The sequence below is a fragment of the Protopterus annectens genome, chromosome 17.part0, assembly GCF_019279795.1.
Source record: "Protopterus annectens isolate FY-2018-M chromosome 17.part0, PAN1.0, whole genome shotgun sequence".
Classification (NCBI taxonomy): Eukaryota; Metazoa; Chordata; order Ceratodontiformes; family Protopteridae; genus Protopterus; species Protopterus annectens.
This window is the reverse complement of record NC_056751.1, coordinates 370,080,417-370,106,048: the sequence shown is the minus strand read 5'-3', so window position 1 is coordinate 370,106,048 and position 25,632 is coordinate 370,080,417. Positions and strand designations below refer to the sequence as shown.

At 39.6% G+C, this 25,632-nt stretch overlaps 1 protein-coding gene across 2 annotated transcripts in view; it reads right to left on the bottom strand.

Annotated features, from left to right (window-relative positions):
* Nucleotides 1-25,632, bottom strand: part of LOC122791846 (synaptotagmin-A-like) — a 511,438-nt gene that overhangs the window by 306,148 nt on the left and 179,658 nt on the right. The gene's annotated exons all lie outside the window — the stretch shown is intronic.

Genomic DNA, 25,632 nt, shown 5'->3' with positions numbered 1-25,632 from the left:
GAAAGTCAGAGAGGGGATCAAAGAAGCTAGCTAGATGGTGAGAGCAAGGGATATCATGGGGACAATGGAATAAAGGATAGAAGATGGCAGCACTGAAACAAATAGTTAAATATTTTTTACTTTGGTATAAGTATGTACAACTGGGTAATTATATTGAAGGAGTGGATGGTTACATAGTAGTGTTTACGGATTCCCTGAGGCAAAATAATGTTGATAGCCTGAGGGGTATGTTGAGTGCGGGGAGCCTTGAGACCACAGGATTTGAAACCTGATGTATTCTTAGTGGTGTTTTATGAGCAATTCAAAGAAGCAGATAAGCAGTACTGAGTTTGCAGTTTGTCCTCCTTTGGCCATCTAAGTTTATGCTATGCAAGACCAGGTCAAGGGGTCAGTTTATGTAGATGAACAAAGACTAAGAGAATGAATGTACTGTGGATCACATTTTACAGGCATTTAAAGAAAAAATATTTATAGGAGGGGATTGTGGACACACTTAATTTATTTGTTGGATACCAAAAGGGTGCCCAGGACTAAGAAACTGGATTAGCCAAGGGCAATAGATGACACGGTGACAGTGTCACTATGAAAAATGTAAACCTCATTAAGTTCCAGGTCCAGTCATTAAACAGTTGTGCAATGGGTCTTGAACATTTTATAGCAATCACTAAAAAACACACCATATGAACATTGCTAAGGCTTGCTTTTTGCTTAAAAGCTAGGGATGCCAGTAAGAATAGGGATGGACAAGCATAGTTTTCTTATGTCAATATTTTTGAAAATAAAGGTCAGTTGAGAAATTGTTTATCCCAGTGATGATAGAAAAGGTATAGTACAGTGTGAGCATGGAAGAACAGAGAAAGTTGGGCCAAGCCATCTTGGACTAGTAATGCTACCAGAGGCAACTTGTCTTCATGCAAATGTACACAGTTTTGAGGTATTTAAAACAAGAAATGGTGGTTGTCAATTTGGGACAAGACAATAGAGGAGAGTGTTTGATGGTCAGGGAAGCAGACAGACGATTTTTTTTTCATGGAGTATGACACACACCATTAGGGAAGAGAGAGTATCCTTGTTAGATGGGAAGCATTAAGCCGTTATTTAGATGCTACCCCATTGTTCAGGTTGTGATTAAAAATAATACAGTGTTTTTGATATGGATTCTAACTGTGCACATATCCTCAGGTTTTAGGGGAGGAATTTAGCAATCTTAAGTGTGTGGAGGGGAAGACAGAAGTAACATGAAACTTGTTAGATAAAGAAGCTGGAGCTAGTAGGGTAGCAGGACAATCTGAAGCTTACCACTTTGAAAGCGTCAAGGTTTCTCCATTGGGTTTGATGCCACAAAGGAAGTGGAGGAATACCTCCTTATACATTATTTGTCTCAACCAGATGAATGGGGAGGGGGTGTCAGTAAATAACAGCATTAGCAAGTAGACAAGTCCACTGAGTATAGTAACCATTTACATGTTAGGACTCACAATACTTATGAATGAAATGTGGAGACTGAATGACTGAAAATCTGGACTTAACATATATTATGTCCAAGACTGCCATTTCTCAGAATATTCCCTTTTCTCAAATGTATGGTGATCTCAGAGTTTAGTAAATATAAGTTTAGGGTGTTTGTCCCCTACATTGGTGGAGGGGCAGAGGGCTTGTGTCCCCCTGCAAAAAAGAAGTTTAAAGGAGAAGTGCAATATTTCATATTTGGTTTTCTCCTATATTTTTGTTCTGTTGTTTTTTTCAGTGTTTAAAGACTTGTCAATACAAGTCACAACATTTTGCTAGGGAGCCTTCCAGTATGCATCTTTGGTGAATGCTATAAAGACGCAACAAAGCTAGCTAAACTATACATAGAGTAGGCATTTTCATTATTATAAAGTCAAAGCAGTTGGGCATGGAGTTAGGAAGGAAGCATATGCCTGACAAAGCCATGCACATGGGATGTGCAGTTTATAATACAGCTTTCAAAAAGTTCAGTACTGCTCTGTGAGAATCCAGTGTGGAAGGCAGATGGAAAGTACTCTATCTCTTCAGTACTGCCCTGTGAGAATTCAGTGTGGAAGGCAGATGGAAAGTACTCTATCTGTTCAGTACTGCCCTGTGAGAATCCAGTGGGGAAGGCAGATGGAAAGTACTCTATCTCTTCAGTACTGCCCTGTGAGAATTCAGTGGGAAGGCAGATGGAAAATACTCTATCTGTTCAGTACTGCCCTGTGAGAATTCAGAGGGATGGCAGATGGAAAGTACTCTATCTGTTCAGTACTGCCCTGTGAGAATTCAGTGGGAAGGCAGATGGAAAGTACTCTATCTGTTCAGTACTGCCCTGTGAGAATTCAGTGGGGAAGGCAGATGGAAAGTACTCTATCTGTTCAGTACTGCCCTGTGAGAATTCAGTGGGGAAGGCAGATGGAAAGTACTCTATCTGTTCAGTACTGCCCTGTGAGAATTCAGTGGGAAGGCAGATGGAAAGTACTCTATCTGTTCAGTACTGCCCTGTGAGAATTCAGAGGGAAGGCAGATGGAAAGTACTCTATCTGTTCAGTACTGCCCTGTGAGAATTCAGTGGGGAAGGCAGATGGAAAGTACTCTATCTGTTCAGTACTGCCCTGTGAGAATTCAGTGGGGAAGGCAGATGGAAAGTACTCTATCTGTTCAGTACTGCTCTGTGAGAATTCGGTGGGGAAGGCAGATGGAAAGTACTCTATCTGTTCAGTACTGCCCTGTGAGAATTCAGTGGGAAGGCAGATGGAAAGTACTCTATCTGTTCAGTACTGCCCTGTGAGAATTCAGTGGGGAAGGCAGATGGAAAATACTCTATCTGTTCAGTACTGCTCTGTGAGAATTCAGTGGGAAGGCAGATGGAAAGTACTCTATCTGTTCAGTACTGCTCTGTGAGAATTCAGTGGGAAGGCAGATGGAAAGTACTCTATCTGTTCAGTACTGCTCTGTGAGAATTCAGTGGGAAGGCAGATGGAAAGTACTCTATCTGTTCAGTACTGCCCTGTGAGAATTCAGTGGGAAGGCAGATGGAAAGTACTCTATCTGTTCAGTACTGCCCTGTGAGAATTCAGTGGGAAGGCAGATGGAAAGTACTCTATCTGTTCAGTACTGCCCTGTGAGAATTCAGTGGGAAGGCAGATGGAAAGTACTCTATCTGTTCAGTACTGCCCTGTGAGAATTCAGTGGGAAGGCAGATGGAAAGTACTCTATCTGGATGATTTTCTGCTCATTTGGAGAGGAAAAGAGGAAACAAGACAAGGAACTACAAATTACCAGAGTTGTGTCAGGACTTAGGGGTACTGTATTACAGGCAAGTTAGAAGGCCCTACAGAATCCTTGGTATTCCTAGCTTTAGAAAAAGATGCACCATTGGAGCTCTTTAGGTGACTAGCATATGAACTGGAGACATTTAGAAGTGAGGAGGGGACATGAAAGGCAGGAAGAATATCAGTGTAGGTGTTATCATGTCACCTTTGAGTTTGTTCAGCCTTGCATGTAAAGCTGTACTACCTGCCTTTTACTTGGTCATTGACAAATTTACTCAAAGAGGGTTAAACATCAGCACTATAGAATAAAGATGACTAGCAGATGAGTCAAGATTTATAGATCTCAAGGACAAGTTTTATAGCAATATAATGGAATCTCCTTTGGCAGGAGGACTGGGTGGCCAGTGTGGACTTAGAAGTGTATACCAGTGTGTCAGAGTCAGTATGCAGAAGGGGTTACTTTTAGAGGCTGGAGTTGGCCAACCCTTGGCCTGGGGCATGGATGGAATGATAAGGCTACAGAGAAGTCACCTGTTTTAAGCTTATGTCTATCTGAACAATTACAATGGAGCAAAATCGAAACAAATGGTGTTTCAGTGCAACAAATAAGCATGGTTTATACATTAAAGAGGTCAGCTAAATCTGTTTGGATGCAGCAGCTACTAAAAAGTTGTTACTAGATAACTTAAAGATTACTCTGACCTTTTTTGTAAGTTACAGTCTAAGACAAAGTAACAAGGTGATTGACAGTCTTTCTTGCCTTCAGTTATACAAGTTTTGGATCCTGATGCCAAATTACCAGTGGAGATTCCTGAGGATGTATAGGAAGTTAGAAAGGGAAAGCAGGTCTTTTCTTGGAATAATCATGCGCTTCTAGTCTAGAACTAGAAAATATTACAGTGGGACTTGTGTAGCTTTTGCGACATTTGTTCAGAGCCTTATTGTGTTTCTGTCTCACGGAACTGATATTTTCAATATTAATTGATGGTAAGTTTTCCTGATAGGCAGGTGGAAATTAGCTGCTGCTGCTTCCTAGAAGCAATCAGTATGTGTGTGTGAATTCATACCTCTCAACCGTACCAAATTCAAAATATTGGGGTGCCATGAATTTCCGAATGGCCCCTTCAATTTCTGATTTTCCCAGTTTTTTTTTTTTTTTGTTTAACAATTTGTTCCTGACGTCATCTCGTGCAGGGCATACGTGATGACATCAGCTTTACTAGGCAGACAGCCTGTCAGAAGAATGCCGACCAAGCCATTAATATGTGGTCCACTTATTATGTGCAGCAGTGCAAGTCTGCAAGAAATAGCTGTTAAGCTTACGTGGTTGAGAGTCTGCATTTTCACTGTTACCATCCACCTCATAAGTATAAAATGCGCTGGTGAAAAGTGTTCTGTGCCATGCAATAAAAATATCATATCACATAATTAAGTCAGTGCACGTTCTGTATGCCAAACTATTAATAACCAAACGTGAATTTTCAATGAAAGTATGTCTTAAGTGTGCTTTGTGTCCTGATCTAGGGCTTCATCGGCCTCATGGTTACCCTGATATACTTACACATGCTGTATTTTTGCCATACAGTTACACACGACACTAGAAAAAAGTAAGCAGGAAAGAAATGCATTACAAACTTCTTCTGTACTATAACTATGTCACACTCACTTCTTAAAAACAGTCCTTAAAACCCTTTACTTTCGTCTACTTTTTGTTGTACATTTGAAAGGCAGGCCAGATTTTAGGTCGCACATATATCAGCAGACCATTTACTGGCTACTGGCTACACTTCCGGTTAAATTAGCTCCTTTCACCGACCCAGAGACAATGCAGAAACAGAAAGAAACGTTTTCCCACTCATCGTGTTTTCAACTGTTTTGTTGGTACTTCTTTTGAGAAATTAACAGGTAAGTGGATCTGGCCTTTGGTATGATGTAGAGACTCTGGGATTAATGAATAATAGTCGGATTGATCATTTTAAAGTTCAGAGCAGCAACCTGCCATTGGAATATACAGACACAGTGTGTGAAGTTATAGGTATCAAAGATAGTTATAGCATATTTATTTCCAGAAAGATAAATATTTATTTGCAAAACCTATAGCGACCCTCGAGTAGTTATTACATTTACAAGGTCCTCCAGTACATCCTGTGAGCGTGGGAAAGCTTGGAGTGTAAAAGTGTTACAGCAGCCTTTAGTTTGCATGTATCATACTTTTTTATTCTGCTTGTGTAAATTAGACTGCAGCCGCTTCTGTTAAGTGTGTGGTCCGCTTGCTATATGTGCAAGAAACAGCCGTTAAGCTTACGAGCTTGAGAGTCTGCATTTTTACTGTTAAGGCAGCCTTTAGTTTGAAGGTATCATATGTTTGAATTCTGTTAAGTTTTAAGCTTGTGTGAATTCAACTGCATGCTTCTGTTAAGTATGTGTGTCTGCAGTCTGAGATACATTTGTTAAGTGTCTGCAATGTGCAGGCATCAGACTTTTGAATTCTATTTGAATTGCAGAGATACTTAATGACTGTCGGCAGGCTGTGTGTGTGTACTTTCTGCACTTTTGTTAGGGCAGTCTTTGCAGGTATCGATCATACTTTTAAATTTTGTTAAGGTGCTTTTAGCGCAAGGCCAAGAAATAGTCTTTGCAGGCTTCTGTGACTGCAGTGCAGTCTGAGATATTTTTGTGTGCATCAGACTTTTAATTTAAAAAGGAAGATATGTGTGGTGCATCAGACTTTAATTTAACAAGGGAGATACATGCATCAGACTTAACGGCGGCAGGCTGAGTGTACTTTCTGCACTTTTACTGTTACGGGCTGGCCTGGCAGTCTTTGCAGGCATTATACTTTTAAATTCTGTTAAGGTACTTTAAGAGCGAGAAACAGTCTTTGCACTGTTTGCAGGCTTCTTTGACTGCAGTCTGAGATACTTTTAAGTGCGCATCAGACTTTGAATTTAACAAGGGAGATATGTGTATCAGACTTAGTGTAAGAAACATCAGACTTTGAATTTAACAAGGAAGATATGAACATCGGACTTAGCAAAAGAAACAGTCTTTATTAAGACAGAGGGTGTGTGTGCTTGTGTGTGTCTGTGTGGTATTTTCACTTCTCTGCAAAGGTTGCATAACTATAGTCATAGAATTAATATATTTAAGTAAGTGCGAATCATGGTGCATGTGATAGGGCAAAGCCTCCACATGAAGGTTCCATTTACTTGCGGTCATGCAAAAAAGAATTCCCTTAAGTGATTTGGTAATTTTTACTTTATGATGATTAGATATCTGTCAGTAGCTTATCATTTTTTTAATGTATCATAGGCAATTTATTCCTCAAGGGCAGCAGGCACTTTACTTGTAGATGAAATAATGAAATATAAAGTTGTTTGCTAGCAGCAACCTCTTCATTTAGTTACAGATCTCTTTAATGTGGAATTATTTAGATGACTTTTACTTCCACAGAGATCGTGCATATTTACTGATACTGGTGGATTGTAGAAGTTTGATAGAAATGTTCTGAATTGGGTAGTTTTGTCATTATTGGTGCATGCATTTTGTTTAATTGCTTACTGGAAAAATGTTCAATCAAAACAATAAATTTAAAACGCGCTTTCTAACAAGTGTGTTGTATTAAACAAGAAATATATTTATCTTCCACTGGCCAGATGCATTTTCGTTGAATGTGGGTTATAATGCTTTTCAATGAATGTGAGTTTCAAGGGCAGAGAAGTTTTAATGCTAAGTCTGTTTTCATTGTGAGACTGTGTTGCTTTGTTTAACAGATGTCTATTGGTGTTTATGCTATGAAACATAAAATAAAAGTTTTAAATGAAATCCATATAATCATTGTAGAAGTAAAGGATTATGCACATTACAGTGTTTATGGTAAATGGGGTGAAATAACCAAGTAATGGGACATTGGAATGGCTGCAGGGGGGAGGGCTGTGTATGGGAGGCCCCATTTGACCATGACTTTGTGAGGGGGGAAGGGCGGCAAACTCAAAGATAGCCAGTGTGGCACAAACTCTAGCTATGCCGCTGATCAGTTGGCAATGGAGAATGACTTTTGGAGGTCCTAGCAAACTATAATATTCTTTTGCTAAGATTAGAATATTGCCTACCATTACATGCCCTACTTTTACCACAAAACCCACATACTGCAAGTCTCCAAAAACAAAATCCTAAGGTTCATCATCTTCTCCCTTCCCAGTGAACATAATTGCTACACATTTCAACAAAAAAAGGTTACCATTTACTACAGGGTCTGGGGGCCATATTTTGATTGTCTGTTCTTCTGTTGCATTTGAATATCGGCATCCCATAATCCAACTGGAGTGGGCGGGGCTACATACTTATGCATGTAAATTTCATGTTAATCAGCGTACAGATTTGTACCTATTTTTCAGAGGCTTTGTCCAGATTTTTGATGTTTCCAGGTTTAGAGGTATGGTGTGTGTGTGTGTGTGTGTGTGTGTGTGTGTGTGTGTGTGTGTGTGTGTGTGTGTGTGTGTGTGTGTGTGTGTGTGTGTGTGTGTTCATAGGTTCATAGGTTGGTACTAGGCTATCAGCCCTAGGGCCTATACAAGCCTAGCCATAACAATTCCCTGTCTATTTTTTCCCACATTATTTACTTTCCTGGACCCCTGTCTAGCAGGGCGACTGACGTGATCCCTGGGGTGAATTTCCTTTCTCCCATCCAATCGTCAAGGTTCCTCTTGAAGAGGTCCAAAGAGGCACTCTGCTTGACATGTATGGGCAATCTATTCCAGAGTCTGGGGAGTCTCTGGGTCAGGAACCTATCCCTCCAGCATGTTTTGTTTATTGTGATGACGAGGTTTAGATCTCTGGAGCATGATTGGGATTTCTTTAAGTGTAGCATGTCCAACAGCTCTGGGTTTGACATGGCCTTGTATGTTAAGCAGAGATCGCCTCTGAGTAGACGATATGCGACAGAGTATAGCTGGAGTTTTTTAAGGCGGTCAGCGTAGGGCATCTGCTTTAGGCCTGTGATTCTTTTAGTGAGGTATTTCTGAGGCCTTTCCAGTTGTTGCAGATGTCTTGAGAGGTACATACCAAATGGGGCGTTGTATTCTATAATGGGTCTAATGAGGGATGAGTACAGTGGGACAATGACCTCCTTTTTTCTGGATGAAAAGCCCTTCGTGATGAGGTGTGCCACATAGAAGGATTTCCTGACTGTTGTGGCGATGTGGTTATCGAAGGTGAGACCACTGTCCACCTGTGTCCCTAAGTCTCTTATCACACTTTCTGTGTTTAGTGTACTGCCACCTATATGGTAATTCATGGATACATGTTTTTCCCAAAGGGATAACAATACATTTCTTGGCATTGAGCTTGAGCCCATGGCTCTGGCACCAAGCATCTGTTTCTGTAAGGCCCTTTTGTAGAGTATCCACATCATTTGGGATTCAATAATGGCTCCCAGTTTGCAGTCATCTGCAAACTTTGTTAGCCAGAGTCCCTTAGTGTTGACCTGTACTTCAGAGAAGTAGATGCCAAACAAGAGCGCCCCAGGACTGAACCCTGAGGTACTCCACTTGTCACTTGTCTGGAGCTGGATTTGGAGTCGGCTACTTTTACAGTGTGGGTTCTATCAGTAAGCCATTTAGCAACCCATTGGGTGACATAGGGATTAATGCCCAACTTAGTAAGTTTATCTATGATTCCAGAGTGGGGGATGGTATCAAAGGCCTTGGCAAGGTCTAGATAGGCTGTGTGGACCACCTTACCCTTGTCCATGGCTCTGGAGACTGATTCAAAGAAGTCAATCAGGTTCAGGAGACAAGATCGGCCCTTCACAAACCCAAACTGGGTGGGGTCCAGTGTTTGAAGGTTGCCAATGTCTTTGTTTATAAGTTCCATGATAATACGCTCCATGGCCTTGCAGATAAGGCTTGTCAGACTGATGGGACGGTAGTTTCCGGGATCCAAGGTGGATCCCCCCTTGTGTGTGTGTGTGTGTGTGTGTGTGTGTGTGTGTGTGTGTGTGTGTGTGTGTGTGTTTCTATATATAGAGCGGGGGAGAGATTTTTTAATGAATTGCAGTTTTGTTACTGTTTACGTAAATGGTACTAATATCTCAAATTTTTTATGTTTTGTTTATTAAAATTTTTTAAAAAGTATTTTTGGTTTTCGATGCTGCATTACACGGTGATACTCTTTACTTTAACAAAATTTTTAATCACTGTATATTGATTTGTGAATAGTTATATACTGATAAAAATGGTGTTCATAGGTTCATAGATATGTACTTGGCTAACTGCCCTTTCAGGCCATTTTAAGCCAAACAAATATATATTTTTGTGCAAAAAATAACCTATCCCATTTAGTTATAGGTTAGCTTTATCCATCCCATGGTCAATAATTATATATATTAATTCTAATGAGAATAACTAGGATTATACTATAGATAATTTGAGGGGACCCATGCATGGGATAAAACATTTAGGAGCTGCATCTGTCCATTAGTAGTACAGGGGGCAGTCCAGAAATTCATTTCTGTTTGCTATCCATTGATCTATGTTGTGCTGGAAAATGGACAGGTATGAACTCTGTTTTGTGTGGGTGGGGAGTCTGTTCCATAATAGAATTATTCTCTGTGAAATACACCTGTCCCTCCAAACTGTTCTGCTGATGTTGGGGAAGAGGTTTAGATCCCTAGACTGAGCATTTCTGATACCATTTGACTTTGATGTGCAGTGAATCCATCAGTAATGGGTCAAAGGATGCCTTGTATTCCAGACACAGGTCACCTATTTGCAGTCCAAGTATAGTAAAAGAGCTTTGACTCAGTCCATGTAGGATATGTTGTTTAGGCCTTGTAGCCTTTTAGTAAGATATCTCTATGGGCATTGCAATTGTTGCATGTGTCTTTACATATACATGCCAAAGGAGGTATTATTTTCAATGGCTGGCAAATGAAGGCTGAGTAAAGTGGGACAATGACCACCCTAGATCTAGACACAATCCCTTTGTTTATAAGCTGTGCAATATAGAAGGACTTTCTTACAACAACAGAGGTATGTTGGTCAAATGTTAGGTCACTGTCCACATAAGTTTCCAAATCCTAAACAACTAGGTCAGCTCTTAAGGGCATATTGTCAATGTGGTTGTTCCCTGGGTAGATGAATTCTGAAAGGATATAATAATGCAATTTCCTGAACTTAGTTTCAGACCATGATTTTCACACCAGTTATATATTTGAGACAAATCTTCCTTCAGGATGGCTAAGTCATATGGAGATTCAATGAATGATCCTAGCTTGCAGTCATCTGAATACTTAGTTGAAACTGTTTTTTTTTATTTAGTGTTTTTTTTTTTACTAATTATTATTTTTTATTATAGGGCATCAAAATTGGTTCACAAATTTTCCTCAACTACCATTCAGTGTATGCTTCTTCATTAAAACCTTGTGTTCTTATCATGAATTTTTTGGCTGATTACTAAAAATTGTGTTTGGAATTTTGCGGTTCTTTTTACTGGATTCTTTTTTCCATATGCACACTACATTGTAAAGGCTATTGTGCATGGACTGGTGCTTCTTGATTTGTTCACAGCCTGGCAGAACAGAAAAAGAAGCCATCCATACTTCTAGTGTTGAGATACTTTGTGCACAAATGGACACAAGGTGAACTGGCTAGAATAATTTGATCACATCTGGCTGCTTTGTGTTTTGCCTTTCAAGCCAAAGATTGAGGAATTTCATGAAACCACTGGCAGTGGAGAGGTAGCTGAAGAGAAAGGTGCATTTACAGGTGCAACAAATAGAACAGAAGCAACTGTTAAACAAAGACTGGTTTTCTCAGCTGTTGCCACCTTTCTATAGTATTTCATATGACTGCTCTGTTTATCTATGCTCATGGTCCTGTCTTTAGTGTTATATTACAAAGCTTTTCACATTAGTGAATTAATGACTGAAGGTAGATTCTGTGTTTTTTTTTTCTTTGAGAGATTTGAAAGTTTATGTTTCACTACATAATGAGACACAGGATCAGAAGACTAGTAGTGGTAATGGGAATAGCCTGCAATGTGCATAAAATTCTGAGTCTAGCTTGGTGGGCAAAGCATTTTAGGTATATAAATAAATGGCAGTGGACTGATTTAAATCCTTTGTGGTCTGGAAAAGGGTGAAGGTTTTATCCCCCCTTATTTGGAGAAGCAGGAGTTAATCTCTCCACTGATGGTCTAATGCCAAATAAGATCCATGGGGTAAAGACCCAGGAGATGACAAATTAGAAGGGGTTGCCTTTGGTATGGTCAAGTAGGCTCTCTTGGGACAGCTGAGCTTCTTTGATGGCATTAGTTCAGCCTTAGATATGTCCTTCCTTGACGGAACAGGGTAAGGCCTAGATATAGTTTTCTTTAATGGAATGTGGTGAGGCTTTCCTTGATGATGATGATTAGATGAGCTCAACCTTGATCAGTATGCTGACTGCCAGTGGTACAGCATGGAGCTTCATGTGACTAGCTTAAAATAAACTGTAAATATTTTCTGTTTATTTTTTTTTTTAGTAATTGTATCCAAAATGTCAAATAGAATATTAAAGAGCATAACATTAATTGCTAATTGTTCATGAAATCTGTATTATGGAATATGAAAGGGTTTATTAAGATTTTGCAAACTACAGAAAAAAAGAGGTCATTGTTCCCCTCTACTCATCACTCATTAGATCCATTATAGAGTACAATGCCCCTTTTGGTATGTACCTCACAAGACATCTACAACAACTGGAAAGGCTGCAAAAATACCTCACAAAGAGGATTACTGGCCTCAAACAGATGCCTTACACAGACCGACTCAAAAACTCCAGCTTTACTACATCGTATATCGCCTACTCAGAGGCGATCTCTGCCTAACATACAAAGCTATGTCAAACCCAGAGCTATTGGACATGCTCCACTTAAAGAAATCCCAATCCCTCCAAGCTACATGCTCTAGGAACCTAAACCTTGTCACTACAATAAACAGAACATGCTGGAGGGATAGAGTCCTGTCCCAGAGACTTCCCATTCTCTGGAACAGACTACTTATCTATGTCAAATAGAGCTCCTCATTAGCACTCTTCAAGAAAAATCTTGATTGGATAGGTAATAGGAAATTCACCCCGGGGATCACTTCTGTGGTTCTGCTTGACAGGGGCACAGGAAAATTATTTTCTTGGCTGCTAGGCTTGTATAGGCCCTAGGGCCAATAGCCTAGTACCTACCTATGAACCTATGAACCTACAGCATAAAAAAGTAGGATCCAAATAATAAAGTATAATGTTTGCATTCTTGATAAATTGTCCAGCCAAATAATTTATTTTCAAAAGTACACTAAGGTATGGCATGTATTTTTTTGAGGAGGCTAACTAAAAAGGGAGTGTGGAAACAGGCTACATTGGTGTTGAAAGTGATTGGTAGGATAGACCTAAATGAGGGGAAGTGCTTCTTACTATGAATAAGGAAGGAAGTGCCAATCAAACACCTACAGGGTGGAATTCTAGGCAGGAATATGAGGTTGGAATCCTATGGTAGTATAAATAGATGTATAAGTCAGCCAGGCCTCTTTTAATTTGGATATAAGGAAGTTAACAGATGCCACCCAACTTCTCAACAGGTAAACCATGTGGCTTTTGGAAAGAAAGGAGTGGAAAGTTTTTTTGTAGATAGGTTCAAGCAGTTGTACTGCTTTTTAGTCCTTCATGTCTGGGAAGGGCATTTAGTGGTCTGGCGTGAGGCAGTTGATCTTTCATCTGTCAAGTTATTGTCAAGTAGGACCCGTGAGGCCAATAAAATACCCATGTGGTGACAGATTCACTGATGCTGCCTGTGGAATGGCCAAGTAGGCTTTCACAGTACAGCTGACCTTCCTTGATGGAACTGGGTAAGGCCAAGATACAGCCTTTCTTGTAATATTGTTTGGAGTTAAAAACTGGTGATGATGAAAGAATAAAGTACACTTGGGCAGTAGAAACCCCCCCGATTTGGTGATTCAGAATCTGCCACTGTGGCAAGTTCAAAGAGAGAGATAACTATGCTTTGCAATCAGTAAGTGAGTGCTGTGCAAATGTGAACCATGGTGTAGAGTGATAAAGCCCTGACTATGGCCCAGATGACCCAGGTTCAATTAGTGGCTCAGTCATCTGAAATGCTGGCTTGCAGGGATGAACATGCTTTTCCTGGGGGCAGGTTACATTATCTTTCCCCAATGATGACCCCTAGTGGAGCTGGGGACATTGTGGAATGTGCATGGTCTAAGGATGGGAGAGGATGGTAGACTTGGCTGAGTTGATGCAGAGGTGGGGTGATATGACACACATCCCCATTACATGCTTGCCCTTGGATGAAACCAGAGCACTACAAAGGCAAGGGGGTGTAATGGGGCAGGTCATAAAATAATAAACCTCCCAATGGAAGGTGATGGCAAGACCCCTGGGCTGCCCTTAGGTTGTGCACTGGCCACAGTTGGGAAATTGGCATGGGACACTGGGTAGATATAGTAGGATGAATCAGAGGAGCAGAAAAAGTTCCCAAAAAGTGAGTGAGTGCTGTGCTTTATTTAAGGTGTGGTGATTTTAAAAATTATTTAGAACAAAGGGAGACTATCTGGCAGATTAAGTTAAAATCAGATATGCCTCCTGGTTTAAATGAAACTATTAATGTTAAATGTTTTTTGAAATACCGTAAACTTTACATTAATAAGAGCAGTGATACTACTTTCTTCTTCACTTGAAACTTGACACTGTAGGTTTAATGAGAGGTAATTTACCAGTTTTTTAATTGTCAATTATGTGCTAATTATTTGTTAGAAGTGTATTTAAAGCTTGAATTTTTAGTATGCTGTTATTCTGATGAAGTCTACTTTGCCTTGGTTTGGATTTCTTTCATCGCCTCCTTTGTGGTTTTGGACTTGTTCTGTTTGGTTTGGCATTTTACTTGTTTCACTGTGCTTTATAAAATTAAACTGATCTAAGCTGAAGCTTTGATTCGCCCTAGTAAAAAAGGTGGCTGCCTTAGTTGATACTGAGCATATACAAGCTGGTAAGGTTAGGGTTGATGGGGTGAGCTCAAAGTGATCAGTAAACAGACTGCAGTAGTATGGCAAGGGGCTTCATGCCATTGCCTTACAAGAAACTATCAGTCTTATCTTTATGTGGTTGATAATTGCATCAAAATATATCCAACAGAATAAGAAGAGCGCAATGCATGTTGTGATGTATTCATAAAATCTCTATTATGAAAACTGGAAATAAATGTATTAATAATATTCAAACTCAAGTATGAAAAAGTATGATGTTGTTGTGTCTTTTGGCTTTTCCCGGTTAGGGGTCGCCACAGAGGAACCCAGTCCACTAATGATTGGCAGTGGATTTTTACGTGCCAAGTTGCCAGCCCTGACGCACAACCTTCAACGAAGGTATGCCCATTCATGCATGTCTCCACACAGAAGACGCTGTAGCTGAGAATCGAACAGGACAAGGTCTTACTGTGAGGCGACAATGCTATAGCAGCACCACCACCGCAGTATGATGTGAATTGTGAAATATGTGTTGCATCCATAATAATTTGGCCTGCCTAATAAAATATGACTGAAAGCCAACTAAGGTGTAGTATGCATTTTGAGAGGGGAGCTAAGGACAATATCAAATTGTCAGACATTCAAAAACATTTCTCATAATGCCTGTTCTTCTAAACAGAAAGACACTACACAAATATGAAGCTAACACTGCCCTAGGCTAACTGCTGTGTGCTAAGGTTCTCCATCTAAGACATGTTTTTTTGAAAACTTTTTTGAACAAAATGATTAATAATTGTTTACTTGCTTTCCAGACAAACCACTAGTCCTATTACTCTGGCTTTCACTCCTAAGACTCAGTTCAATGTTCCTTAGCCTGAAGTCAGTACAATCAGTGCTAAAGGGAGAATACCTTTTTATATTGCACCCACTCATATATAGTTCACTCTTGGAAAGGAGCTAGTAACAATATGACCAGGGCTATATTTCATGACACTTCTGAAATTTGTACAGGTTATAAAAAATACCAGCCTTGGGAATAATTCACAAGTACAAAGTGAGGTCTATGAGCTGTATACACTGTTGAAAGATGCAGGGTTTGCATGTATAAATGCTAGCAAAGCAAGTTAGGAGTGTGTGATATAATCTGCAAAATTACTAGGTAGCACATATGCCTCTGGTGCAAAAGGCTGTGGGTTCTATTCTCAAACTAGGCAATTAGCATAATTTTCCAACAATGACTACAGTGCAGTATGAGTATGTGCTGTACCCCTGAGTGTACTGTCCTTCAGATGAGACATTAAAATGAGGCCCTAACTGCCTCAGCTGGGGCTAGCTCAGGTGAATGTAAAAGATTTCACAAAACTTATCAAAAAACCATTGAAGTTCCCAGTGTCCTCCTGGTCATATATTTCCTAGTCACTATGAATACCACCTCAGATCTCCTGTGAAAAGAGGCCTTAGGGCTAGTGGGACTAACCCTGATGACAAAGTGCGAAAAATAAATAATTAAATAAATAAATACATTTGCAAAACTGGTGACTTTCAATATTTTGACCCAGTATATTCAAGATCCTAAGAATGATTAATGTTAATATGTCACATTGTCAAGCTGACAACCTACTAGCCTTCAAGAAGCTTGACAGCTGTGATTCCAGGCTGATATTTGTGCCTTTCAAGCAATATTATTATTTCTGATAGTAGATGACTGACTTCTAATTTTACTAGGAAACCTATTGCATAATATTGGTAGACATTGTGCAATCTGTCACATATGTTCATATGTTCAGATACAGTGCTTAGGCCATTGTGTCTTCAAAGAACATTGATTCTAAAATATTTGGCACGTAAACCTTATCACCCACCCAGACATCCAGATTCCTTTTAAAACTACCAAAACTATTTGAATTACGAAATCTTATAGTAAGATTGTTCCAATGTCCTGCAATTTTAACAGCAATAAACTGCTGCCTGATTTTGAGATTCCCCTTTTTTAAGAATAAATGTCACATTTTTCCTATTACTGATATTTATTTCTGATACTTGTTTTCCTGACCTAGTTTCACATTCCCCCAAAAATGTGTTCCAATCAAAGACTTTCAAAACAAACTAGATCAGATATTTCCTTCTTAAACAGGTGGCAGTTACTTGTAAATAACCTATAATAAACAGAATGTAATGAAAGTTTCAAAATAACTTTCTGAAGAGATAGGTTTTCCAACTATATGCATTTCCTAGACATATCATTTGAAACTTTCAAGCTGATTTAAGTGGCTTGTTAACTGAGTAACACCACTGAGCCATGGAAGGTTATACTTCTAGCAGCCTACATACGTCCTTACATTCCAAAAGCATGTGTGAAAATCAAGCTAAAAAGCACAGGCCAAGCAAATGTAAATATCTTATGAGCTGCAAATTATATCAAATGGATACAAATAGCAATACTATCACTAAAAAGCATTAATTACGGAGACAATAGTCAGTGATGGTGCATCCACAGTCTGTATCACATTTCTTTTCATAAAATGAAACCATCTGTTTAAATTACAGAATTTTATAATGTAATAAGTCTTGAGTTTCATTTTTTTACTAAAAAAAAAAATTTATATATTTATATTCAAAAAATAAAGTTTATATATATATATATATATATATATATATATATATATATATATATATATGTATAAATAATATATTGTTATCGAGGCAACAGTTCTAAGACGCTAGGCTGCGCATACAATGATCTCACAGCTGTTAGCCCTGAAGTGGTTGCTAAAGAAAGAAAGAAGTGTGCCTAGATTGTGGCTGAAAAGGTCCAGGGACTTACCCAGTTGACCACTTAACAAACAAGCAGATAGAATAGATAGATAAATAAAAATACATAAATAAAACCAGAAGTAATATCAGTTTAACAGCTTTTGAATATTATTGCGTCACACCCAGTTGTAAATCAATCAACCTTGCTCTCTCTCTCTATGTATTGTGTGAGAGGTGGTTAACAGAGTGACACTACGGAGGACATCTAAGTTGGCAGTTTACCACAAAAGATTACGACTATGACTCTGGTTTGAATCCTGTTGTGTAACGCCTGTGATGATTACGTTCATTTAGACAGGCACCACAGAATAAATCCCAGTGCATGAAGCTGTCTCTGCTACTTTTGTTGCTCTATGTAGACTGACAGTTCAAACACAGACATAGTAGGTAACATTCTGTACGCTCTGCTAAGAGAAGTCAGCACAAAACCTGCCAAATGCAAAGTTCTTCTTCCACAAGGATCACAGCAAAATGCAGCAAACTGAATGAGCCAGGATCTTTTATTTTTTCAGTGACACTCCCCTTGCACACCATGTAGGGGACTTTACCCTCCACTTTCTTACTTAAGTATATTAACTTTATGGTCACTTAACTAATGGGAAAAGAGAAACAAAATGGTAGGTGCACAAATTCCTTACTGCACGAGGCCCTGAGACATGAATTTTAACTGCGACAGAGAAAAGCTTGTATTTAGGTGAGTTGTTAGAATGTCATTGACATACCAAAGCTCCTGCTGAAGGTATCAGGTGTGTTGGCCGAAGTCTACATTTTGTACGTAATTCGGTACTTTACCACTTCAGGACTAACAGCTGCATGATCATTGCGTGCTAGCACCTTGGAACTGCTGCCCTGATAACAGAAAAGTACCAAAAAACGTTACCTGAAAAATAAATACTGTATGCAGTTAGGTCTGTGACACCGAAGCAAAAACACCTGATTGACTTGGATTCAAGTAGCACCTTGGGAATGGGAGGAGTCAGCTAAGGGGGAAGGAATGGAAATGAGTGGCCCAGGGTTACTTGTCCATCCTACAGATGGGGAGTTAGTTTAGTCTCACTGCATGAGCACCTTCTGGGGAAGCATGAGTCTGCAGCTACATACATGCAGACCAGGAGAAGACAAGCCTAGCTAAGGAGAGTTCTCATTCTAGGTTACTGTACCAAGAGTGAGCTGAAGCTTACACCTGTGCTACATTCAGCACAGCAGTCTAATGCAACATGCTAAAAGGTCAAATAGAGGGATGCTTTAGGTGCATAAAGAAAACAGCCCAACCTAGGCAAGGACGATGGTCCATAAGGATTGTATCTGACCCCCACTTTTTGTGCATAAGTGAATGGTGACAGGAGGCTAGTCTCCACCAGAACAGACCCCTTTTGGGTGACATGGATGCAGTAATGAAATGGAGCAGCAGAATGAATGTCTTATGCATTGCCAAATGGGCTCTGCAGATCTGTCTGTGCAGGAAACAATAAACAATTATTGTAATACTGTTACAATCGCTGAACTGTTGGTCGCCCTGTGCAGTTTCCCAAACTGGCACTCCTTCAAAAAAAAAAAAAAGTAAATAAATAATTAAAAAAATGAAAACTGAAGAATCAAACCAATCTTCTGTGTTCTGTAACTCTGTAACTGCATGGAGCTGCCTGCTTGAAATGTAACAAGCAACTTTTTACTATAGCAAACGACTACACACAAAAGGCCAGTATATGAGTAAACAAACTGATTTATTAAAAAACAATAAAATGTATATGCTTTGTGAAGCTGAGGCACTAAGAGGTTTTTCAACATTTTATTGTTTTTTAAAAAATCAGTTTGTTTACTTATACACTGGCCTTTTGTGTGGAGTAGTTTGCTATAGTGTGTCTTCTACAAGTGGTATTTTAAGCAACTTGTTACTGTTAAATCAACACACACTAAACATTCCATAAATTAGTCTAAGTACTACACCACTGTGGCACCGTCAGCATCTGCTATTTGTGCCCCCAACAGCTTGCCCCAGCTTCAGCTGCCCCCTTTGTTCCTCCCTAACTACAGCTCTGAACAGTCTTGACTGGTAAAGGATGAAAAATGTCCAAAATGAAGCAATTTCTATGTAGTTAAACAAACATGAAAAGCAACATATTTACTAAATAAAATGTAATGCTACTTCAATAAATTTCATTAGATGTATCCAAATACAGCAATAGCTCCTTAGAAGAAAGCTTTTCCAAAGGGTCAGGTGAGAAAAGCAATGATTAACAGTAAGTATTTTGCAGTGAGTAAGCTTCCTTGCACCCCCACACCCCTTGATAATTTTGCATTCCAACTCCAGGATCACACAATACTGGGAAAAGGACATATTCCCCAATCCTGGTAATATAACACTCAGTCACAAATATTGATTTGCTGTTTTGAAAACCAAGCCGTATCAACAAAAATAGATGTTGACTATACCACAGTTGGCATATTTAAATGCTCCCGTATAACTAGATAGATATAGGTACGGATATAGTTGTGTACTATGGAGGTCATCTCCAAATAAAAAATTACATATGACCATACGTCTCAACCTCTTAGTACAAAAAAACCTAGACAAAGCCTAAAATAATGGGGGGGACAAAGGCCCATAAATAGGGACAGATTTTCAATATTGCTCTTATAAACTTAGAAAGTTGCTAGAATAACAGGATTTGTGTTAGCATGCATTTTCTGAAGGAAATAACATCTGAAACTCCTATGTATGTCATTATTTAGTGACTTCAGTCCTCAGTGATCTTCCAGAAAACCACACATTTTGTCAGAAGCAGACCAAAACATGAGTAAAAAATCTGGACAGTCTGCAAAATCTGGATAAATGAGAGGTATGCATATGACCCAAAGATGTCCATTGCAGTGTTATGAAATGTTTTTTTTTTTTTTTTATAAATAGTGTTTCTTTTGAAAGAAACATTTCTGTAAAGTTGTACTTGTTTCTTTACGAACAGAAAGATGTCTGACTGAAAATGATGAGCTGACTTGCATAATGAGCCTCTGAATGTAACATAAAGGAGACCAAGAGAAGCCCAGTCGGAAAGCATTTGGCCTTTGTGGAAAGGGATTGTCTATCCTCGGTAGTGAACCTGAGGGAGAGAATCAACCATAGTGAAGGAAGACCTGGAAGAAAAAACAAGAAATGATTCCTGCCAAAGGAATCCATAGAGGGAGAGAGACAGAGATAGCAAAACACACAGTCTGAGTCAAAAGTACTTGTTGTGTATTTACTGAAAATGCATGACTGTGTTTACCTTGCAAGAACCTGCCTTATTTCATTTGTATATAATAAACTGCATTATTTTTATATAAACTGGTGACTTTAGCTGCTTTAATTTTCCACATTGGCTAACAGTGTTGGGAATTTGAGCAAAATTACAAATACCAAAGGTCAAGAGACTGCACCTGTTGCTGTCAACATAATCTCAACAGAAGAGAAGGATAGACAGAATATCTTGCAGTGTGTTGGAAAGTTTTATAAGTTCACCTTTATATGGAGCCTTTTGCTAAGATGTTGTTTGTACAGCAGTTACTACAAACCACAGTGGTGACAGCCCAATGAATAGTCATGGTAGTTAAGTCAATGGTGTAAAACAGCTTACCCTGAAAGAGGATTTCAAAGCCCACCAGAGAGATGGTATGAGCTGAATAACCAGAATCTTATCAGGACATTTAATCAAAGAACTGCAGGTCCTTCATGGACATGGAGAGGGACTAATTATCAAGCTCTACGATAAAAGTCAGAAAGGATTTACTTTTTATAGATGGTGTTATTTAAGAGACACAAACTCAAGAACTTTATAGCTGACTATTTTCTTAGAATGAAAAAGTCACAGTTACTCAATTTAAATTGTTTTATTAATTTATGGCTCGATCCAGGTGTCAACGTTATAAGAAAAATGATAGCAGTCAAAAAATTCAAAATGTATTTGTTAATTACTCTAACAAAATCTGTATGTCAAACTGATCCTAAAGGCTATGAAAGTTTTATTGTGCTAGAAAAATTGTTATGCCATGAATCCATTTATTACTTAGAGAAGTTTAGAACTGTAGGAAAACATACCAAATGCTGATAACAAAGAAAAAGTGACAGGTGTCAACATGATCTGATTTAAATGTGAAAAATGCCACATAGCTGAATTTCCTACTAGTGATAGCAGCACTGTTGAACTTGTAGAAACTGCAACTCCTGAAAAGCATGCTACTAGTAATGTTATTCTTCAGAACGTTAAACTATCTTCTAGAATGGCTAAGGCTGCATTCTGTTGCTCTGTTGCTGTAGAGATGCTAAGTTACTGAAGTGCAACTTTTTAATTGATTGTAGAGAAAGAAGGCAGTATGATAACACATAAAAGAATAGTACTGTGATTAACAAAGCAGAAGTGTACTGTGTTCAAAGTAATTGGGAAAATATCAGATTATTCAAACAGAAGTACAGACTGGCTTTGGGAAGGTAATCCATCCAGGTGATGCCATTCCCAATTTAACACATGATATATAATAAAGGGTAAAGATCCCCCTCCACTTTAAAGAGTTGTGAAGGAAATGCAAACCAGGTACTTCTTTTACAGTCCTCCTTATCAATGTGGAGAGGGGAACCAGCAGTTGTATATGCCTACTTATGTGCTTTCACCTATCTTGGAAAAAGGGAAAGAGACCACAACACATCAAGTGTGTAAATCCAAAGGAAGAGCATGGCATAATCTTTAAAAGGTGTAAAGGCACAAAAAAAGGAGGGAAGAAACTAAACCAGTTAAAGAGATTTCATAATACAATCCTAACATAACAAAGTAATGGACTTACACAATAAAACATTGCAGCTTAGAAGTGTTGTAAAGCAAGGAACACAAATGTCATTGCAGAATGTAAATGTTGCAAATTAGGGAGTTGCTGTGACAAGCAGTACTAAAGACAAGAGAACACTCACTGACAGGATGTATTGCAAAATTATGGCATTAGGAAGTATGAAAAATACACCACTTGAGGCGAATTCTAAACTTTCTGTCAAGCTAAAACAGAAGTATCTAAAAATGTACAATTCTTGATAGCATGGAGTATGTTACTAGAATAGTCCAGTTTCAGATTTGCTGAATTTTGGACTGTATTGGAGTTTCCGAGTTGCCCAGACCTTTCTGTGATAGAAGGAAGCCTTTCTGCTTATCAGTGGGAGTGGTAAGCACTGAGCAGCCTATCTACCACTAGAGCAGTGGCTTCCAGCTCTGAAATTGTACCTTATTGGCTGTTTTGGGCTGCATTCTATCCCTTTTAACTTTCTGCCTTAAACAGTGTTTGCATGGGTTTGTGCTTGTTTTAGTTCAGCGGATCCTGTTTTGGCATCCTGCAGACTACAAGAGCAACAGAAAGGAGAAAGAGAGACTTTGGTTGATTCTAAGTACCTCCACTTGCTTTTTCTTGCTTAAATTGCTTACTGCACTTTATTTTAGGCATTTTATAAGTTATTGCAATTATTTCAACTGCATTTACCATTTGTTGGCCACAAACTCAAGTGCGCTAGTCTGCTCCATGTATAAAGTGAGTTTATTGTGGCTTTAAGTGTATTTATTACTGTTTTCCTAAAAAAAATGAAAAAAATAAAATTCTGTTTGCTCGTTTTCCCACCATTTTCTGCTAGAATAGTCCAGATTCAGATTTGCTGAATTCAGGACTGCATTGGAGTTTCTGAGTTGCCCATACCTTTCTGTGATAGAGGGAAGCCTTTCTGCTTATCAGTGGGCAGGGTAAGCACTGAACAGCCTATGTACCATGAGAGGAGTGGTTTCCAGCTCTGAAATTGTACCTTATTGGCCATTTTGGGCTGCATTCCATCCCTTTTAACTTTCTGCCTTAAAAACCCGTGTTTGTGTGGGTTGGCGCGATGCACAGTGCCGTTAAGCTAGGGTAAATTATTCTCGGTGTCGGAAAGTCTACTCTTCAAATTTTCCCTTAGATCTTGCTAGTTCTCTTCTTTTCTGCACTTTAACCAGCTTATAAAGTCTAGCACTTGCTGTAGCAACTACTATAGCACACAGACTGCGACCAGCACTAAACTTTCTATAAAATAAACAGCCTCAGTACTTAATACATTACACACCCTCCAGGCATGTCCAAAGGTCAGATTCCCATGCTTTCTCCTATCAACTTGGTGAACCTGAGCATCCTGAGGCAATGCAGAAACTGCCTCATGTACACTGACAACCCTCTCCTCTTATCCCACAACACTCAAACCTGCGCGAGTTGTACCTATTTATCCAGACTGGAAGCCATGCACTCTCCAGCCAAGACTGGAATAGCCAGTCAAGAGGAGAATGTCAACACTAGCACCACACCACAGGGAACACATTGCCATATACCCTCACAGCTATCACATAACAACACAAAACATGCACACACCTTCGCGGAGGCTGTCAATAAAAAAATCTACCCAAACAGCAGTGACCTCCAAGGCAGAAATGCATGCAACCATCACACCACAGCACAAACCATGAAACACATAGCAAGCTGAAACAGTGTGCCACACAACCTAAGCCCTTAAGGCAAAACAGCTTCCCAATACACTTATCATAGGTGAATCAATAGTAAGGTACACTGATGTCTCACTCACTAGGTTGAATAAGGAGAAGGTTACAGTCAGCTGCCTGTCTGGAGCCAGGATACACCACATAATGCACGCACTCAGGTCACTCCACAACAGGTACAGATATGACTCTGTCATTGTCCGTGTGAGTGTGAATGACATGGGATGCACCTCCCTGGACTACATGAAAAGAAGCATGGAGGAGCTCTTGAATCATGTAGCCCAGGAGGGCATGACCCTAGCCCTGAGTATCATCATAATGTCACCAAGAATGATACCACAGTACAAACAAAAAAATGATTGACTTCAATAATTGGCTAAGTTTTTGGTGTCATTCTAAGGGGATCCAGTATCTGTCTGCCTGGGATGACATGATCAATAGACCTCAACGCTTGGCCAGAGATGGCCTACATCTGTCACCCCTAGGATTCCATGTACTGGCAAAGGCCCTTGCCACCCCTATAGTGCCTTTTTTAGGCAATGACCAGAAGACCAAAATGCCACCATAACAGCTACAAGCAAATATAATCTGAAGGTTATGCTACTCAACGCTAGAAGTCTAAATCTCAAGATGCACTCGTTTGAAGCACTTCTTAAAATGAAGAACATTGACATTTGTGCAGTAACAGAGACCTGGTTAAAGACTCTTGAAAGCACTCTTGCACTACCAGGCTATAAAAATCATACCACACCTTTCGGCCCCAAAACATGGACCGAAGCCCTAAAGGTGGCAGTGTCTCCATATTCATAAAGGATATGTACACTTCCAGGCCAGTAACCCAACATAACACATCAGAGATACTCCAGGTACAACTAACATTGGGCAAGACTTGGAAAACTACTCAAGTACCAACACACTTGCTCAATGTTTTCTGGAATTCATCAGTTCCAATGCCCTGGACCATCTCATTCTTACTCCTACTAAGGATAGCAACATCCTTGACCTGGTCATTTCTAATATGGGTGAGCATTGCTCCACACCAATTGTCAACTCCTCCTTGGTCAGATTTGACCACAAGCTAGTCACCATGAATATCCACATCCCACCCACACCCCCCACAAAGGAAACCACCATAAAAAACATTTTCAAAGCCAACTTTGGGCTTCTAAAAACTGAGGTGGCTAACTTTACAATGCCCATGCAAATGGAGAATAAATGCAGGACTGCTGAATCATACTACAATGCACAGCATGAATCTATACACAAATGCATGGAATGGGCCACTCCCAATAGAACCAAGGCTCACTTCTCCAAAAAAAGGAAGTCAATCTGATGGTCCCCTGCCACAAACAAACTCTACAAGAGAAGGAAGAAACTAGTGCAGAACAAGGTGAAGTTCCAAGACTGGAAAAACTCCCTTGTTAGCCTCAACAAAAAGCTGAGAGCCCTCATCAAATCCTCTAAAGCTAGCTACGAAAACAAAACTGCAACACATACTAAGGACAACCACAAGGCCTTCTATAGTTATGTCAAAAATCTACAGGGTAATGCTCTGATCTGCTCGGAGCTATTGCACAATGGTAATTCCTATACTGAGCCAACAGACATTGCCAATATACTGGCTGACAGATTTAGTACCAACTTCAGCCCCCCTCTCACCCCCTAAAGGGCCAGTAACAATACCCGAGGGATGCTTAACACCCAATATTACAGTTGCACAAGTTAAAATTGCACTGTCCAAGACCAATAATAGAGCTTCCATGGGACTAGACAACATCCCGGGCTGTGTTCTACATGAATTGCAAAATGAACTGGCACCACACCTGTGTGCCCTGTTTAATCACAGCCTCATTTCTGGCTTTGTCCCCACCAAATGGCGCACAGCTACAGTCATCCCACTCCACAAAGGGGGTGCGACTATGGACTCCGGAAATTACCACCCCATTAGCCTGATGAGTCTGGTATGTAAGGCTATGGAGCGCATAATCATGGACCTAATAAATGCAATTTGAAT